Genomic DNA, 20,935 nt, shown 5'->3' on the forward strand with positions numbered 1-20,935 from the left:
CATCCTTGCAAAACATCATCTGAAGTCTGTTAGAAATGTCAGCTCCTCGCCTCTACCCCGTCCTTCCTGAGTTAGAATCTTCACTTAACAATATTCCCCAGAGAACTCATTTGCACATTGATGTTTATGAATCAATAGTGCAAAAATTAATCTGTGGATAGTAGTGTCCTTTGCTAACACTCACTGAAAACATTGTGTCTCATACTTGTTAGACTCTGAGAATAAAAACACAAAAGGCAATTGAGTCACTGATCTGCCTCCTTTCCTGGTCCCTACAAGCAGAAAAGTCTTTGCCATTGCTGCCCTTTGACCTCTTATTTGTAGTCTGTCTTAGACCCCACCCCACCCCCCAGCACCTTATCTTGCCTTACCTCTGGGTGGGACACTGTTTACCTGGTTCTCTGCAGTCTTAGGGCTCCATTTGAGAGCTGTGCCTCCTAGTGATGGTAGAGTAGACAACAGACCTCTGGGGATGGCTGTGAGGCATTTTCTAGGTTGGGGCCTTTGATGTGGGAACGACTAGTCTCAGTGTGGATGGGACCATTCCATGGACAGGGGATCTGGGCTGCATACAGAGGAGAAAGCTTGCTGAGCACGGAAGTCATCCTGTTTCCTGGCTGTAGATGCCATGTGACCCGCCGCTTCAAATTCTTGCTGCCATGCCTTCTCCATCAGGACATTCTGTAGGAACTGTGAGCTGAAATAAGCCCTTCCTTATGGAGTTTTTGTCAGGTTTCCCCCCACCCAACATAAAATAGTTAATACCATCCCTTCTTCCTTCCTTTCTCTAAAATTTACCCGATTTCCCAACAAACAAAGGCCAGTCTTTTTTCCCTCCAGCTCCCTCTGCACTATTGTGTTTGAATTTAATTTGGTCTCCTTGTTGGGTTTGTGTAAAGCTCAGTACTTCTAACGACTCATTTAGAGTTTCTTACAATTCTACATGTTGTTACAATTGCCAACGAAAAAAGTCTTGATGACTCTTCACTTACATGCAACCTTGCTATATAACAGTTCTTTATCTGGTGGACAGAGTGCATGTGTATATATGTGCAGTTGTATTTTGAAACCATGATGTAGATGTTTAATTGATAGAGGTGGAAGAAAAGCTAGAAAGGAAATATTAGTGTTTGAGGAAAAATGTTATTTCTTTGAAATAGAATCTTATACTATCTAAATGTTTTCTTTAAAATGTTAATTTGTGTGTTTGCCAGGGGAAGCATGAGTCTGGAGGTTAGATGACTCATGGGAGTTCTCTTCCACCACGTGGGTCTCGGGGCTTGAACTCAGATCATCAGGCTTGGAAGCAAGGTCCTTACCCACTGAGCCATTTTGCATGCCCTTTCTTTCAGTTTCTCATGTTTCCATAGTTAATATTGTAAGACTGAAGACCAGAAAAACAAGCTATTGTAACAGTCTCTATGAGACAGTCGGGTAGCACACATCTCAGTGTTGAAGAGCCTGGACATGAGCTACAGACAAAGACTGTGTTAAAAAAAAAAAAAAAAAAAAAAGAAAGAAAGAAAGAAAGAGAGAGAGAGAGAGAGAAAGGGGAAGATGATGCATGTATGCGAGGTTAAGAATTGACACAGTGCTCATGGGGTCTTGAAGCTGAAGGGCCGCTGTAAGCCCCCGAGGAGCCCCACAATCTTAGGAGGATGTGCAAACACAAGGCAAACATTTAGTCAATTGCAGCACGCCGCTCCCGCCAGTAGAAGAGACGACCGCAACAGGATTCTTCTCAGAACACACTTTATTGGTGCACTTACACTTGAGGTTGTAGAGAGGCAAAAGACCCCATCCCCGTGAAGCAGAAGAATATATACGGTGCCAGACAAAGCCCTGACGTGTCATCAACCCAATGGCTCAGGCCAGAATGGAGTGATCGTGCTTAAATTATGATTGGCCAGATCGGATGGCCAGATCGAAAGACTCCCCGCGCTGGGGGGAGCTCGCGAGCATGCGCACAAGGGGGAGCTCGCGCGCATGAGCACAAGTTGTCAAGTTTGACGTGGAACAGCAAATGGCGTCCAGGCTCCGTGCCCACGACATGACAGCGCCATGGCGCACGCTACATCTCCGCGCGCTACAGTCAATACAAGATGCTGTAGGACTGAATGCCTAGCGAGAAATAAGCTAACTCTTAGGACTTTCCTCCGTTGGAACCAGTTTTTAGTAACATTCCCAAATGTGTCCATTTTGGAAACCTATTTTGTTATTGTATGATGCCATACTTTTATTTAACAAAAATACTCATACAAGCTGGGTGTGGTGGTGCATGGACTTGAAGCCCAGCAGGCAGGTGGATCTCTGTGAGTTTGAGGCCAACGTAGTCTACATAGCAAGTTCCAGGACAGCCAGACCCTGTCTCCAAAAGAAAAAGTAAAAATAAATAAAATAAAATATACCTTATACAAATAGAAAAGTGATTGTTACAAGGTGAAGTCTCCAATTCTAGTGACATTTGTCTAGTCACCTCATCATCATAGAGAACTGTCTTTATTCTCCTCAGCCTGAAAGTCCAGGCAGACCCGGCTTTCCTTCACACTGAAGAGCCACCTTCGCCTCTAAAGTTCCTTATCAAAGGCCCTCCAATCCTTCACACCCTGTTTGCCTCCTGGGCTTCAGCCAATCTTTGTTTATTTCAAGTTTCCTTCCTTTGTTGCCTTGTCCCAGACTTCCTTCTGGGTCCCTTGCCAAGCCCTGCCACATCCTTTGAACAGTCTCTTTTTTACCTGCCTCGCTCTGCTTACGTATCTAAACCTCCTAGCTGTTTCTACAGAATCATTTAGAATGGATTTGGGCAAATAAAATTGCTTTCTACAAATATGTGTCCACATCTTAGCACGGTGTAGCTACACTTGTTTGGGGCCATGGAACTATTAACGCCTTCTGTTTAGAATCTGTATTTAGTCGTCCGTCCTTCTTGTGCTTCTCTGAAAGTTCAGTATTCAGATGGATCCGTTTGTTGTGATAAGAACTTAGAAAGTGAGACCCGGATGGGCTGTTGTCAGAGGTTATCGTGACATAGAATTCACTACCATCGGTGGGATGACTTTGCCTTTGTATTTGGGGAATTCCTGTGCACTCAAGTGAAGAGGTGTCAGTAGCGTCTGACACACTCCGTCCACTTTTATGGAGTCTGAACCAGAACAAGGCAATAGCATTCATTATTACAGCATGAGCTTAGGTGTGCTTGAGTCTGAACACGTGCAAGCCACCGCACATGTGTGGCGATCCGAAGACAGCACGAAGGAGTTGGTTCTCTTTCCACATTTCTGTGGCTTCCAAGGATCAAACACAGTCCACCATGCAAGTCCACCTGTGTGCTGAGCCGTCTTGCTGGCCCCCGCTTTTCTTTTACTTTTCATATCTCTAAAATGTCATTTGCTTTAAAAAAAAAAAAAAGTATCTGCAATAGTTCATTTAGTTGTAGCAACCCCCATGCCTTGGTTCGATATATTTTTTTTAAATTATTTTTTCACCTTTACTCTTAATACATATCTTACTTTATAATACTGAAGTATTCATCGGTGAAAACCTCTTCTGAATATCTGAGTCACCTGGACTTTATTAGCAAGCAGTATTTTGGTTTGACCCTCGAAGGGTTGGTTTATCTTTATAAACTCACAGAAGATCTCCTTGTCAAGAAAGTTCCTTTGTTGAGATATTCACGTCAGATATTCACCAGCTTCATACTCTAGATGGAATAAACACAGTCCAGGACTTCAGAAAACTTGCAATCTAGTGAAGGCATGGACTGGTCAAGACTGTGAGTGAAGAGCTAGGAGTGAGGTATCATGGGAGCAACAGGCTCCGCATCACTAAAGAAAGAATTAACAGTAAGCTACCATGAAGCACTATTGTGAAACATAAATAAGAACAAGGAAGTGAAAAAGACAGCCTTGAACTTGACTGTCCACGTATCCACGGAGACCGTGAACAGGAAAGTGCTGACTGATGTCTGTGTACTCAGCTTCCCCAGGGCCAGCTGGTGCCCAGAGATCTGACAAGTGTGTGGTTGTTCTCTTTTTCTCCCGCACTTTTAGACACCAAGGCCACACCACTGGGTGTGAGAATATTATTCTACCCTCCCCTACCTTCTGCTCTCGGCCTGCCATAAGGAGATGAAGCGTGATACTGGCTAATACCTCTCTGGTACCACACCGTGACCCCTAAATGTGGACCTAGCTAGCTTGATTTTTTTTTTAGTTGTGTTTTCTGGCAGTTGTTTGTCATATTGGTGTTTTTGGATTAGGACAGCAATCTGCTAATCTAGTTAGTAAGTAACCTTTTACATAATTAAATATGGTTTGCTTTGATTCCTAGATCCTGTCAGCAGTTGTCCTTCATATTACTTCTCAGTCAGGCCACCTGCCTGACCACTTCTGCGTCCATCCCAGGGCCTTTGCGCTGCATCGTCCCTTTCTCTTTTCTTCTGAGTGAACGTAAAATTTCTACACTACCTGTATCTTCTTGGGGTCTAATTTTATTATGTAAAAAATGTTCTAAGCCGGGCAGTGGTGGCGCATGCCTTTAATCCCAGCACTCGAGAGGCAGAGACAGGCAGATCTCTGTGAGTTCGACGCCAGCCTGGTCTACAAGAACTAGTTCCAGGACAGACTCCAAAGCTAGAGAAAAACCTCGTCTGGAAAAAACCAACTCCCCCTACCCCCAAAAAAGTTCTAAAAGTTTCTAATGCGTATTCTTTTAAACTACTCATAGTGACCCATATTTGAAGGCTGAGGCAAGAGGATTGCTATTTGTTTGATGGAGGAGGGTCAGCTGTCTATGTGTTACTTTCATTGGTTAATAAAGAAACTGCCTTGACTTTTTGATAGGTCAGAAAATTAGGTAGGCGGAGTAAACAGAACAGAATGCTAGGAAGAAGGGAAGTGAGGAAGACGCTATAGCTCTCCTCTCCAAGATGGATGCAGGTTAAGATCCTTCCCCGTAAGCCACCACCTCGTGGTGCTACACAGATGATTAGAAATGGGTTAATCAAGATGTGAGAATTAGCCAGTAAGAGGCTAGAAGCTAATGGGTCAAGCAGTGTTTAAAAGAATACAGCTTCCATCTAATTATTTTGGGTAAAGCTAGCCAGCGGCCAGGAGCCGGGCAGCGGGAAGCAGCCAGCAGCTCCATACTACATCTGTTTTTAACCAGCCTTGGTTCCATAGCAAAATCCAGGTTCAGGCTCAAGTACAGGTACATTTGAGGTCAGACTGACACTCTGTTTCCCCCCGCTCTCCACCCCCACCCCAAAATAACAGAAAGAAAGAGACCAGGAAACTTACATTCTAAAATATATTTTTATATATGTCTAGAGTGCACTCTCAACAATGTTAGTAGATGGAAATCGCATGTGGTAAGCTAGAAATCTGAGGGAAGTGCAATGTGAGCCGGAGACCTCAAGTATAATTCTAAACAATCATTCAAAAAGAGCACAAAACAATATCAAATGGCGAAATCACAATGGCCTAAACTCAGATATCACAGACTTGGAGCTTTCCATCCTGTGACAGTCAGCAGGAACTGCTAAGACCGGGAATCACTTAGAGGGTAAGTGATGGATTGTCTAGGTTAGACTAACCCCTGGACCTGTCTGAGAGGGATTATCCCGATTAGGATATTGAAATGAGAAGGCCTGCCCACAGTGCCTTGGGCTGGAACCCTGAACTGAACAAAACAGGAAAATGAGCTAGGCACAAGTATTCACCGGTTCATACTTGCAGACTATAGATGTGATGGAATCCGGTGCCTCACGCTGCAGCTGCTAGGGCTCTCTGGCCGCGATAGTTGAGATGCTGGAGCTGGGAGCAGAAAGGGACCTTTCTCCCTTAAGCTGCTTTTATCAGGAGGATTTATCACAGAAAGAGAAAAAGAAACCAAGATACCCACCCCCTCCTCAGGAATCCCAGAGAGCAAAGAATACTACATTGCTTTTAAAATTAAACTTAAAAAAATTAAACCAAACATTCCTTGTGAACACTAGGATCTCTGCCAGAAGTCACTGCCGAGGCAGAGGACACCAAGTCTACACGTCTCCCAGGGACTACGGTTAGTAGTTGAGAAGATATGAACTGAGATCCTTCCCTAGATATTCAAATGTGCACGCAGTAGCCATGGGTTTGCTTATAGCGCTAGTGTACCATGCCATGTGTGTGCTTTATAGCAGTATTTATTCTCCTCGACAGTTATTCGGTAGTTTGTAATGTGTTTACACAGCAAGCTACCTGTTGTAGAATATTATTTTAACTGTGTAAAGATGTGTTACCTTTGTTTTTGCTGCACTTATTTAGTGATGTAAGAATGTGTGTTTAATTATGTAAAGATGGGTTGCATCCGTTTCACCTTTTCTGCCTAAGGCACCTGATTGTGAACTTGAAAAAAAAAAAGCTGAATTCCAATAGCCACACAGGAGAGGGACAGACAGGGCTACTGGGCAGAGAGAATAAACAGGAAGAGAATTCTAGGCTCAAGAGGAGAAGAAAAAAGAATGAGAGGGAAGGAGGAGAGAAAAGTGATCGGCTCCAGGCAAAAAAGTCAGGCAGATACCAGACAGACACAGGGAAGCAGTGAAAGTAAGATATACAAAGGTAAGAAAGGCAATCAGCCCGGAGGCAAAAGGTAGATAAAGAGAAACAGGTTAATTTAAGTTAAAAAGAGCTATCCAGAAACAAGCCTAACCCAGGCAGAACATTTAAAATTAAAATAAGTCTCTGTGTCTGATTTGGGAGCTGGTTGGTGACCCAACAGAAAAAGCCTGGTGCAAGTACTAGTGTCTATTCATTGTTCTATTTCTATATCAACCAGTCCTTACTAGTAGGGTTTTTTTTTTCCCTGTGAGAAACATCACTTTCAAAAAATTTTGTTTATTTGCCTTAAAAGTATACTTATAAAAACGAACATTTCTCTCAGAAAAAAATTACATAAGTGGCATTCGTAAATTCAAAAGGAAGAATGTTTTCTTTTTTCTGCTTTTCTTCCTTCTTCCCTTCTTTTTTCCCTCCCTTCTTTTTCTTTCTTTCTCCTTCCTTCCTTCCTTCCTTCCTTCCTTCCTTCCTTCCTTCCTTCCTTCCTTCCTTCCTTCTATGTGATAGGCTCCTGCTATGTAACTCATGTCTACCTCAGCATCCTGAATATAAATACCACAACTGACTTGAGAATAAGGATTTTAATTAAAGATAGAACTACTTGGCTCTCCCTCTAAAGCATGTTTTTTTTTTTAAACCAATTATTTCCTCATTAGTATTGAAAGGCAGTACCATTTTCTCTGTCATTCACATAAAGGATATTGATCTCTCTTAGTCTTTATTAATGTGACACCCTGCCCAAATACTCTATTGCTGCTTTGAGTGGGTTTTTTGTTTTTGATTTTTGTTTTTTGTTTTATACTTTTCTAATCACTAGTTTTAATGTCATTGACTGAAAGACCCTACAGACCCCCTCCTCAAAACCCGCAGCAGCCAGCCTGCTCTCGTAAGAACATCCCATGTGCTTGAGAGAGCAGGATGAGATAGGAAGACTGCAAGGCAGGATATCAATAAGATAGGACATCAACAAAGCAGGTTGACTGCAAAACAGGATATCTATAAGATAGGAACAGGATGACTTTTGCTGACACCCATGCTGAGAGAGGAAACCATTCATGCCCCCGCCTCATTCTGATAACCACGCTTTTTTTGCTTCTGTAAACTTGCTTTTTGCTCTTCCCTATAAAACACCTGCCCTCCAGTCAGCAGGCAGGCGCGCAAGTCCTCCGAAAGACTTGCCGCCCGCAGGTACCTGTGTTTACCCAATAAACCTCTTGAGATTTGCATCCTTATGGTCTTGGCCTGTTCCTTGGCATCGGGGAGGTCTCCTCCTGAGAGAAAGTCCTCTTCGAGGGTCTTTCATTGACATTTCTTCTTAAGGGGCATCATGATTTACCTGCTTTTCATTTATTTCTTTGCCTCAGTTTCCTGATCTGTATCCTTAGCTTATAATTGAAGGAGCCAGCCATGATAAGCTTGATAGGAACAGACTACCCAAAGGAAGTTCTTAACTTCCAACCATTATCACCTGCCAGTGTAGGACCTAGCCATGATAAGCTTAATGGAGGCTTGAGTCTCAGTAGTTTACCCTGAGGTAATATCTGGTTGTAGGAAGGACCACAAACTGAAATTTCCAGGTACCGACCAAGAACAGACCATCCAAAGGAAATTCCTAACATTCCAACTGCTGTAGATAGGATCACCTGCCAGCACACACTCACCAGGACACCCTAGACAAATGTCAGCCAATCAGGAGTCCTGAGCCTTAGAAATCCCTCAGTCCCACCTTTACTACTATAAAGACCCAATTCTATCTGAGCTTGAGGCTCTCCGCTTATTCCAATACGCTGGACACACGGAGAGACCGAGTGTGCAAGCTTGTATAAAATAAAGGCTCTTTGCTTTTACATATGGGACTCGGTCTCCTTGTTGGTTTTTGAGGGACTTTGTGGATCTGGGAATAACAATAATGAGTAACCATAGTGACATCACTTATTTTAATCTTTTCTGATGATGATTTTGTGGGGCTGGGGATTGAGTTCTGGGCTCCATCCGTGTTAGATAAGTGATCTACAGCTGAAACACGCATGTGCTCCCTATGGAAACTCTCATTTATTATATACTAGTAGAAGGTCTTTTTTTTTTTTCTTCTGAGAGAAATAATAGACAAATGAGGGTATCATTTAGAAAGGCTTTTCCAGGTTTTCTTTCCAGTATTTAGTGTGATTTCATTTTTTGCTCTGGACACACAGAATGCACGGTGCATTGTAGTAGCACCACAATAACTGTTTATTCTCCAGGAAGAAATCCAAAAGAGCCATCACAGGTACATTTGTTGCCCCAGCATAAAGCTGTTAAATCAACTCCTAGAAGCAGGTACCCCGATGTCTTCTTTCCCAAAGCAGGAACGAAAATAACTCTCCAAAGAGATACTGTAATGGTAAAAATGGCGCTCTTCCCCCAAGGGGCGGCAGTGAGCATCGGGCCACGAGGGGCAGTGGGTCCCAGGTTGGGGGGGGGGTAGGGGGTGAGAGACATACAGATGGGCATACCATGCAGAGAGAGGATTTGGGTATAGTTTATTCAGTGGGTTATGGAGGGGAAAGGAGAGAGAGAGAGAGAGAGAGAGAGAGAGAGAGAGAGAGAGAGAGAGAGAAACGGAGGATGGGGGGAGGGAGGAAATGAGCCATGGCAGCAGCCATATCTTCCTAAGAGAGAAGGGCTGGAAGCAGAAGGAAGATCTGCTAGTTTGCAGAAGGGAGGGGAGTGGGCGGGGCTTGTCTCTTAAAGGGACAGGACAGACCTTTACAGAAACAAACAGGTGGGTGTTGCTAAACTCTACAATCGTGACTCATGTTCTATAATAGTGGAAAGAAGAAAATATAATAGCTAACGTTGCATGCTCACCTCCTGTCCTGGTGCAGTTCCCCTTGCTCCATAGATGTTCAATGTTCGTCTTGCCACAGAGAGCATACGTATGTTAGATGTCCTGGTTCAGTCCCACTTGCTCCATAGATGTTCAAGTTTGTCTCACCACAGAGAGGTGCTCTTGGTGTCACCCCCAGTTCAGTAGGAAGGAAATGAAAGCAGATGGAGGTTAAAGAAGCTCCAGTTGGTTTCACAACGAGAAAGCAGCAGAGCTCTGATTCGAAGTCAGGCCATCTGGTTTCAGGACCACAGTGCTCCGTCTTCGTGACCAGAGTATAACTAAAACAAGATCAGAGAGGAGAGAAACTATAAAGAGGTCACAGATAGAGAAGAGAAAACAGTGAGGGTAGAGGAGGCAAGCAGGCAGGAGAAAGTAAAAATGCTGAGAGTAAAGAAAGAAATGGGGAGAATTCCTTCCCAACTCTGATACCACCAACTGAACCCCTGCGCATTCATGCCTAATCAAATGTGCTACACTTTCAAGTTGGCCTTAGTCAGCCTCCCCTGCCCTTAGAAACTAAGAACTCAGGTGAAGGATTTGTCCCCTTGCTTGCACACCCTCGTCTGCAGAAGTCCTTCTTCGGCCTTGGAACGTCTCACTCCAGTTCTCAGAGACTCTAAGGGACCCGAACTCTTTGAAAGAGAAGTATAATACAAAGTTCCTAAATAATTAGAGCCATCATACAATTCAGAATTGGGTTTTCAGGGACTCTCAAGTTCACTGGACCCACTTATGCACAACAGAAAAGCTAGTAGGGGTTCATTTCATCCAAATGGCCCTCAGCTGGAAGCAAGTTCCCTCTGCACTCTGCTCCCCCCCCCCCCCCCCCCCCCCCCCCCCCCCCGTGCATCCAGAGGACATTTGGTGATGTCTGGAAATACTTTTAGTTGTCACAGCTCAGGGGCTGAGTGGGAGGGAATGTCACTGGCATCTAGTGGGAAGTGTCCGGGGACACTCGGAAGGATAGCCCCTCACTGCAGCAAATTATCTGGCTCAAGATGTCAGCGAAAGCAAGGTTGGAACCCCATTTTCTGAGAGACAGAGGTACCTAGTCTCTCTCTCTGGTAGTGTGGAATCTTCCAAACAAAGTCTAGGGGACACACGGCGCTTCTTTTCTCTATCCATTTCCATTTTCTTTCCTTTCAACTCCTTCCTCTCTGGCCTAAATTCAGAACATTCATTAAAAACATAATAACGTAAAATAGAAATAGTAAAAAATGCTTAAGCCGATGTATTTGAGTGCAGTTTCTTGCCAGAGTTTTCTCTCTTTGGCCTCGGAATTCTTTGGATAAGTATTCTGTGAATGATATTATTTGGAGGTCTCTTTATAAAGCCATGGATTAAAATGAAATACAGCAGATGTTGAGATAACAATAGCAGAAAGGAGAAGTGTCATTCTGCTGAAAGCATCTGAAGAATAATTATAACCCTCGAATTAGACTAGAGTATTTCTTACCTTAACAAAGCTTACTTTCCAGATTTGAATATTTCCTCGTGCATATCTATTAAGGATAACCTACACTATTTATATGGGGAATTTTTTTAATTGTTTGGGGGTAGTAACTGAAATTTATATACGATTTGAAATTGTGTGCCACACATTCTGTTCGGTCCTGCATGTGTTAGATCATGAAGCCTCATAAATCTTTTTAGTAGATGTGGAACCTCAGAACTCGGGTGAGGGGTTTACTTGCTTGCATAAGCAAGCTGTGGTGGTTTGAAAGAAAATGGCCCCCAAAGGAAGTGGCACTCTTAGGAACTGTGACCTTCTTGGAGTAGGTGTGGTGGAAGTGTGTCACTGTGGAAGTGGGCTTTGAGGTCTCATATATGCTCAAGTCACACCCAGTGAGACAAACAACTTCCTGTTACCTGCAAGTCAAGATGTAGGATGCTCAGCTACCTCTCCTGCAGCATGTTTGTCTGCATGCCATCATGTCACATGAAACCACTGTAGCACGTGGATTGATGTTCTCTCAGTCTGGGCAAATCTAATGTTATTAACACAGTCTGATTCCGCCTATCCCAAGATCATTAAAAAAAAATCACCTATATTCCCATTGGTAACCTTAAAATAAGTAAATAAAATCAAGGTACAAAAACATATGCTATGCATACATTCCTCTAGTAATATGTTTTTTAATTATAAAAAAACCCCTCTAAAGTAAAAGTTTTAGAAAACGAATGCAGGCTGGGCGGTGGTGGCGCACGCCTTTAATCCCAGCACTCGGGAGGCAGAGGCAGGAGGATCTCTGTGAGTTCGAGACCAGCCTGGTCTACAGAGCTAGTTCCAGGACAGGCTCCAAAGCCGCAGAGAAACCCTGTCTCGAAAAACCAAAAAAAAAAAAAAAAAGAAAACGAATGCAATGAAGAGCAAATAAAAACTCCTAAGATTTTTTCCCCCTAAATTTCAATGGATGTAGCTCTGTGTAGCCCCTGAGATTCTTCCAGCCTCTTCAGACCGCTGGAGTCACAGGGCCATCTTTTCTTTGCTGCATGCTTCAAATTAGGACACAAGGCTCCTCTGTGCTTCTTCAGAGGGCCCATTAGGAGGGTCTTCTTGTCTGATCAGTGACAGATGCCAGTCACATCGCAGATGTACACAAAGACAAATGAGCCAGCAGCAGGAGGCTATGGTTTTCATTCATCAGATAGTGCAGTGTGGCAGGCAAGCGGGACTCGGTCTCTTCCTTACCCATCAGGAGGAAAATTCAGAGCCGCTGCACGACATCAAAGGTTTCCTCACACTTCTTTACACAAAGGCCTTTATCTCAGAGTTTCAACGAAATAGGCCTCTAATTCCATTCCGGCACTGCTTTTATAGGAGTTGTTAAAATATGTAGTAAGCTCACTGGCTGAGAATGCAAAGTTCTTCTAACTACACAGTAAAGAAACCCTGTATGCATGAAGGTAAATAAACCTTGGGAGCGTGACTCGTAAGCATGAAGGTAAATTATAAACGTACTATGAAGTTACTTGCTATGATTTGGCTTAACGCTTTCTAAAGCGTCGACTCTTTGCTGCCCTTTCACTTCTTACCAAGACCTTTTGTGACGATGGAGCCCTTTGTTTCATGCTGGGACAGAGATACCGTGAGGGCGGTATTCATCTCGAGCTCAAACTGAAGGGGTCGAGCTAACAGATATTTTAATTCCTTTTTAAAAATAAAGAGGAAGGTTTAGAGGAAACACATGAAGCCACATATCCAGATTTAAATAGGGACAGTTGCCTCTTTCCAGCTTCCCCGGGACTGTGGAGATGGCAGCTATACTGCCTGTTTCTGTCTACCTTACATATTCAGGTAGGAGAATGTGCCATTTAACGTCCCCATGTCCTAACTTAATCTATAGTTGTGGTCCCCATTCTAGGAACTCTCCTTTTGACAGACATTCTCTTTTTCAGTTTGATTGTTTTCTGTGATATGGAATAATTCTGTCTGGCCACCCCCTAAGCCTTTAAAATCAACAGATTTTAAAATCAACTCTTTGAGCATGAAGAACATGTGTGAACATATTGGGCACAACTATTTTCATCTCAATTAGTATATCATTTATTGGCCAAGTGGCTGATAGAATTTTCTGAATGAGGAGTTTAATATTCACATAAGGATTCCACGGGATCGTGTTACATAAAGGCCAGAGATGTTCAGTTGTCAGCGTCAACTGGGATCACAGATCTGAAAGTGATTCTGTCTCACTACTTTACCAATGACTGTGCCCTCCCTCCCTCCCTTCCTCCCTCCCTCCTTCCTTCCGGGCTGTGTTTACCACTCAGGTTAAATTGCTGAAGGTAAACTACTAATTAGTTGCAGGTCTGTCCGCTCTCAGCTTAAGACACAGAGAAAGGCCAATAGAACCTTTCTAGCACCAGTTCTGAAACTCCTTGGAAATATCTCTTATTGGTTCGGTTTAGGAATGCTTCTGCCTGGACGCATACTGTTCCTGGTCAGTCAGACTTGACCGATGTAGCGGTAATTTGTTTGGCCCCACCATAATGACATGGATGACATAGTTGAATGGGGCAGTTCCCCTGCAAGCATAACTATCTAGACTTGCTGACGACATCAGTTAGTCCGTGAGCCTTCATGTAACCAATGATGAAAGAGGCTCAGGAAGGTGGGTACCCCCAGGCCAGCGAGAAAGCCAGAGCTGGTTCCCAGGTGTCTTGAGGGCCAGGCACATGTGTTTTTATTCAGCAGACATCCATGAATAGTCACTGGAGCGCACACCTGGTTTCAGGAAACACCAACAGCAGAATTTCTTATCCTGGTCCTACCGCTTCTTAGATTAAACCAGTGTTTGCCTCCTCCTCCACCCCTGCCCAACCCTGGACAGTGGTGGGCATTCAAGCCAACACCTCACACATGCTTAGTCCGAGGTGCTAGCAGGGAGTTGCAGCCTCAGGGCTAGGGAGTTGCTGCTGCTTCTTCCTCTTCTCTTTTTTTCTTTGTATCTTTGCCATAGTCCCTCACCTTCCTTACTAAAATTGTCCCTTGCCCCTTCACTGTGTTTCCACGTGCCAACTGACTCCCAACATCAACTTCTCTAAGATCCACATGAAGAGTGGCTGTCTGATCTGATAGGCACAGCAGAAACCTTCAGTGGGCATTTGGGAGGGTGAGGGTATTTATTTACATCCTGTGAGAAGCACACCTTAGTTAGTGATTATTATACCCTACCTAGAGGAAACACACCTTAGTAAGTGATTATTATACCCCACTGAGAGGAAGCACACCTTAGTAAGTGATTACTATACCCCACCTAGAGGAAGCACACCTTAGTAAGTGATTATTATACCCAACCTAGAGGAAGCACACCATAGTAAGTGATTACTATACCCCAACCTAGAGGAAGCACACCTTAGTTAGTATTATGCCCCACCTAGCACTTTGCCTCAAAGAAGGAACGTTTACATGTAGTGGTCACAAGTTCTTAGTTGTTTAGAAGGGCTAGAAGGAAAAGAGAAGACGAGGCCACATAGGAAATCAACTCTTGGTTAACACTCAGACATCAGGCTTTCCATTTTCTAGCGAAATGACTTTCAGAGATTCACTCAGCTTCTTGGTGCCTTCGCTGACTTATTTGTAAAATGATAGAGACGGAATAATATGTGCTGAAATTGTTGGTAGTCCTCACTCCGCCGTGTTCTCCAAAGGTTTTCAGAAGCCGTGTAATAGAAATCTCGCCCCAGTGTCCTGAGTTTTCTTTCTCATAACAAGTGGTTATATACAGTGCTTCAAGGCCAGGAGAATAAGGGCTGCCGTTCACTTTCTAGACCAAATACAGTGGTGTGGTCTCTGAACATCAGTACTGTAAGCTTTGGCCCCTCCCTTCCATTGACTTTACATAGGTGGACACCATGCCTCCAAGTGACTCTCCACCCCACCTCTTGGTTAAGGTATTATAAACGTGTGATTAATACAAGCTGCAGTTCTCCCCTGCTTATAACAGAAGTTGAAGAAAAGAAGGATAAGGTGATGCCTTAGTTACTTTTCAATTCCTATGGCAAAAACACCCTGACTGGAACAGCTTATAAAAGAAAGCGTTTACTTTGGGCTTGCAGTTCCCGAGGGTTAGACTATGACAGTCATGGCAGCGGGCAGGCAAGGATGGTGCTGGAGCAGAAGCTGAGGGCTTAGGTCTTGAGACACAGCTATAAGGCAGACAGATAACTGGGGATGTTCCCGGAAGCCCACCTCCAGTGACAGCCACACCCCCTGCAACAAGGCTGTACCTCCTCATCATTCCCAAACAGTTCTACTAACTGGGGACCAAGTATTCAAACATGAGCGTATAGGGGGCATTCTTCCTCAAACAAACACCCCGGAAGACATCTTTCCCTTTCACTGGATAACGCCTCTGTGCCTAATCACATCTCCCAGGCTCCCATGAACTTCCTCATAACTCGGCAATTTATTTAGGCCATTATGATTCTCCCCCGACCTCCACCGTATCGGAGCATTTTTCTATCTGCTATCTGATTTTATCGGAAAAAAGGAAAAGAAAATCTTGAGCCCAGCCATTCCACACTACTGTGTTCCCTTGACTACAGCTACGCCTTGATGGGTCCTGGAAGAGACAGCTTATGAAATGTGCCCAGTTCCCAGAGACAGCCAACTCAGTCTCTGCCGCTCAGTCTGGGTAGACATTCCTGGAAGCAGCCACTCAGGAGTGCTACTTTTAGAAACAATAGCAGCTAAGATCGCTGCTGGAGCCAGGACACAAGGCTTTATCTTCCCTCAGTCTCTTGAATAAGCTGCCGTTTGAGGGTGCTTACTGAGTTGATAGCCAAGTGTTAGTCTCCACGCAATATAGCCATCAGTATTTTTCCATCGTCAAAGTATGGAGTGGCCTCAGAGCTAATCTGGCACAACAGGCTGGAAATGGGCATCAGAACCCTTACATAAGATTTTATCTCAGTAACAAGTTGTCCTGACCACATAAACATTTTGTGCCAGCTAGCACATAGAACATATTCAGTGAATATTAATTATTATTATGAAGGTGGATTGTGTATCATGATTTATAATGGTGAAAACATAAATATGCTATGTATGTATGAATGTCTGTATGTGTATATATTACAATGGTGGGAAGTCCCTAAACTGTGCCAACAGTGCTGGATTGGGGGTACATCAGATTTAAACAAAAAAACTGCTGAAGGTGAAATTATCAAGCCCCACCCAAGATATCCTAATTATTTCTGGAAAGATCCTTAGTAGGAGAGATTATACCTCATACGAGCTCAGTAAAGACAACATTGATTTTGCTTAAAGCATGATCCTTTAAGTCCAAAAAGTGTTGGCTTTTCTTAACTAACCATTGATATGTGTACTGCTGCTTGCTTAGCCAGTGCAAAGCCCTAGGTTTGATCCTATGTACCACGGAAAGAACAAGAAGGAAGAAAGGGATGGAGGGAACTGCCACCCATCAATGGGTTCTTGTTCAGTCTTCCTACAGTCCTGTTTTTAAAGGACATTGTCAGTCCTTCAGGTCATTGGAAACAGACTTTGATTATTATCTTATGTTATTCAATGAGGTAGCTCTCCCCCCTTCCCCCCCCCCGCCCCACTGATATCATTATAAAAAGTATTCTTCATTCTCTAATCACATCATTCCCTCTCTTTTCGTCTGGACAGTTCTTGCTACTTACTTCTTATCTATCATCTCTTTATAGAAATTGCCTTAATACACAAATAGTATTTCTTCCAAAGAAAGACAGTTCATTCGGGAATGAGCTTTCACTCTCGGGACTGTCTTTTTGGTCTGCTTTCTCTGGGGCCATTCTCACAGTCTGAAGGCAGAGGGCAGAGGGCAGACGGCAGGTGAGCACCGCAAAAGCATTTTTTTTTACATCCTTCTCTAGAGGTTGCTCCTGCTGTCCCAGCCCCAAGGTAAATCTTTGCTCACCCGTAGTTCTGCTTGCTCAGAGCAATGTCCGGGTTCAGAAGCGACTGATACAGCACTGGTGTTTTTTTCCATGATGACACCATATGTCTTAGTTAGGGTTTTTCTTGCTGTGAAGAGACATCATGACCACAGCAACTCTTATAAAGAAAACATTTAATTGAGGTGGCTTGCCTACAGTTTCAGTGGTTCAGTCTATTATCATCATGGCAGGAGCACAGTGGCATGCAGGCAGATGTGGCGTGGGAGGAATAGCTGAGAATCCTACATCTTGTAGGCAACAGGAAGTCAACTGAGACACTGGGCGGCATCCTGAGCCTAAGAAACTTGAAAGCCGGCCCCCACAGTGACGTACTTCCTTCAACAAGGTCACACCCGCTCCAACAAAGCCACACCTCCTAATGGTGCCACTCCCTATGAGATTATGGGGGCCAGTTGCATTCAAATCACCATACCACGCTTCAAAGAGCACCACGAGCATGCCACGCATTGACTTGAGAGAGTCTAAAGAGATTCTCTTTTTTTTTTCTTGGACGCTCCCACTGTATACAATTGTTGCCTGAGATCACAGGACCAATAAAGATACAGACTGACTCCGTAGGAGTGCTCATATACTGCATTTTAGGAAGTGTGTTGAAGGCCTAGATTTTTATGCTTTCTCAGGAAACAACTCTAACAACTGAAACTCGTGCAGTGCTTACTGTGTCTGGCAAGGATGGCTTTCCCTTAATATTGAGTTACTCGCTTCTCTGCGCTATTAATCACCTAAATTTATTTATTTATTATTTATTTATTTATTTATTTTTCTTTTGTGAGTGGGTGCGTGTGTGCATGTGTGTGTCTAAGCACGGGAAGGCCCAAGGATGACGTCTGAAATCATCTGCCATTGCTTCTCCCGTTGAAGAAGAGTCTCCACAAACCCAGAACTCAATGATAGAATAATCTGGCTAACCAGCTGTCTCCATCCTCTGAAGCTAGATTATAGGCAGGTCGACACACCCACTTGGTGTTCCCACGGATTCTATTTGTAGGGGAGCCTGTATGTGGAGGACAGAGGCCACTGTCAGCTGTCTTCCTCAAACTCCCCCACCCTTACATTTTGAAACAGGGTGTTTCTCTGAGCCTGGAGTTCGTGGATTCGGCTAGTGGCAGAGCAGCAAGCCCCAGAGATCCTCTTGCCTTCAACTCCCCTACCCCCCATGCTAGGATTGCAGGTATATAATGCCCAGCTCTTTTCCTAGGGTGCCAGAGATCAAAGGCTTGCCCTCCTAATTACCTGGCAAGCATTTGCTTACCTTTGCTTACTGGGGCGTCTCCGCAGTCCCTGCCCCTTCATTTCTTAATAGACTTGCTTCTGAAAAATTCCAGCTTTGACTCAGGCTAAGAGGAAGAAAACAAGTTCCTAATATAGCCAAGAAATCTATGGGGAGCAGGGTGTTGTGGCAAACACCCCAACTACAAAACAAAAGCGGAAATACTGGCTGAGTGGGGAGAAGAATGTTCTAGAGGGAGGAAGTGAGGAGATGACTAATGAGGTCAGACTCTCAAACCAAGTCCTACTTCCTGGGGTTTGCCAAGGTCGACTTGGCCTTGCACAGCCATTGGTGGCCTCACGAACGTGGGGCTCTTGACCTGGTCAGTCTCAGTCTCCAGTAGGACTGTCCAAGTAATTTCAGGTCCCCCAAACCACACTGACTATCCACATTTTGATTCTGTCTGTGTGTGTTAACTAAGCCTTAGCACCTAAGAGCTCTGGGTTGGACTTCAACTCAGCCACTTCTTAGACAAGTGCTTTCCTTAACCTCTCTAACCTTCCTAGTCTGTGCGGTGAGATCACATAATTCTGTTGTGATAATCAAGGGAGCTAATATATGCACATCATCAGCATAAAAGTGGAGACAAAGAAATATTAATCACATTGAAGCTGTTGTTATTGTTTTTATCCCATAATTGCCTGTTTATGCAATTTAATAAATATTTATTGAGTTGAGCTACTTAAATGAAACAATGATCAATCAGTAAGCAGTTTATTTCAAAGAGAGGTGTATGTTTTTCGAGGGGTTTGAATGATTTTAATGTCCTAGCTTTTTTTTTTTTTTTTTTTAGATCCAAACCAAAAAGAGCAATACAGAACCATGAGAAAAAAATGGCGTACTGCACAGTTGCCACAGTAGCTAACACACCCCGGTGACATACATGTTTATGTTTTTACATTAGTAGAGTTTGATATTGTTTGGTAATATTTTGCTTGTTGTTTATTTATTTAGACAGGGTCTCACTATGTAGCTCTGGGCGTGCTGGAACTCACTATGTAGATGAGGCTAGACTCAGACTCAGCCTGCTCTGTCCCCGGGATTGCTGGGACTAAAGGCATGTGCTACTATGCCTGGCTTTGTTCTTTCTTTTGAAGGCTTAGTTTCTACAGAGATAAAATAATTAGTTGAAAATGGAATGATTTAGCTCAGTTGCAAAGACCAAAGGAGTATGAACCGTCTCGGTGCCCTGCTGCCTAGCCATGAATCGCTTGAGGAGTGAACTGAGCTAGGTGACAGGTACTGTCTCTAGGTGGCTTCATTTTTCCACTTCAGCTAAGTAAATGTTATTTGTATATATGCCATGCCCTGGACATCAGGGATTCAAAATTCAGCAAGCCCTACTGTAACCCTGGGAAATAAAAACAAGACTGTACAGGGGTCGAGCACCTGGGTATTGTGCTTTTGAGAAATGCAACTGCGTCCGTATCTGCCTGCTACAGTGTAGGGTCTTCTCAGTCTGTCTTGGCTATACCATTCTGGCTTGCGTTCATTTTGCAGATTGCTGGTTTATTCAGTTAAGTAGATATTTATTTTTCATCTTATGAATGACAGCCGAACTTCATGCCCTAGGACCAGGAGCCTGACTGAGCCATTTGCTAGGACCCTGAAAACTAACGTTCTCTTTCCCACAGGCAGTTGTTGTCACCACGTTGGCGTCACGCCTAGCGCAGGCTGTGTGACTCAGTGACAGTTGCAATCAGAGCATGGAGCAGGAGACAAAGAGGCCATAGATCAGGAAATCACAGTGATGATGGCCAGCAGGGGTGAATGTTTTGATATGAGTGCAGCGCCGTTGCTGTTTAGGAATTATTTCTTTTAATATCATTCACTAAACACACCTCATCCTGTTTCATTGCCTGGAATTTAAACAATTTCGGGGGAGCCAAATGCTTTGTTCAATTCCACAAAGTTATTCTATGCTAAAAGCAAACTCCAAACACTGAAATAGCCATTCAGCCTTTCCCATGGTTCTGGGTCTGTAGTTCATAGGTTTATTTTGCATTTCTCTTTTTAAATTTTTTTTTTCAAAGCAGGGTTTCTCTGTAGCTTTGGGGCCTGTTCTGGAACAAGTTCTTGTAGACCAGGCTGGCCTCGAAGTCACATAGATCCACCTGCCTCTGCCTCACGAATGCTGGGTTTAAAGGCATGTGCCACCACCGTCCAGTCCAGTTCATAGGTTTAAATGCTTACTCTCACTTGAATCACACCTAATTTTTGAAGTCCCTTTGATTTACTATTCATCCCAGGGTAGATTAAATTTTTTATATTTGGGATAACAGAACTGATTTCTAAGAGAAACCTTCAACAAGCATTTTTCCATGTTCCAAAGACCATTGTTTATTTTATTAAACAATGAAGTTTCCTATCTATATCTGGTTTCTAAGAGTTATGCATGTACATGGATAATGGTCATATAAAAATGCTGAGACATATAAATGAGGATAAAATGTGAGATTTGTAGCTCAGCGTGCATTCCTTTTCTTTTTGTTATAACAGCTGTCTGGTACTATAAGATGGAAATGCTTTGATAATGGCAGAGACATCTGAAACTGGGGTTGAGTAGAACTGTGCTAATACTAGGTGCCTTAGTCCATTTGTTCTCATATACAAATATCCAAGGCCGAGAAATTTATAGATAGCTGAAAGTAATGTCTCACAATTGGAAGTCGTGGTAGTTTCAACATAATTGGGCCCTCATAAGTTCATATGAGTGGCGTTATTGGGAGACATGGTTTTGGTGGAGTAAGTATG

At 43.6% G+C, this 20,935-nt stretch overlaps 1 long non-coding RNA gene across 1 annotated transcript; it reads right to left on the minus strand.

The window, feature by feature from the left end:
- Positions 1 to 1,805: 1,805 nt before the first annotated feature.
- Positions 1,806 to 18,301, minus strand: LOC126496669 (uncharacterized). The gene is made up of 3 exons (XR_007590396.1): positions 18,164 to 18,301; positions 9,444 to 9,743; positions 1,806 to 2,364 (listed from the first exon to the last, which is right to left on the minus strand). It is a non-coding gene; the product is annotated as an uncharacterized lncRNA (long non-coding RNA).
- Positions 18,302 to 20,935: the final 2,634 nt, after the last annotated feature.

This window comes from Alexandromys fortis, unplaced genomic scaffold (genome assembly GCF_014885135.2).
Source record: "Alexandromys fortis isolate MF-2015 unplaced genomic scaffold, M_Fortis_MF-2015_v1.1 scaffold_6, whole genome shotgun sequence".
In the NCBI taxonomy this organism is placed as follows: Eukaryota; Metazoa; Chordata; class Mammalia; order Rodentia; family Cricetidae; genus Alexandromys; species Alexandromys fortis.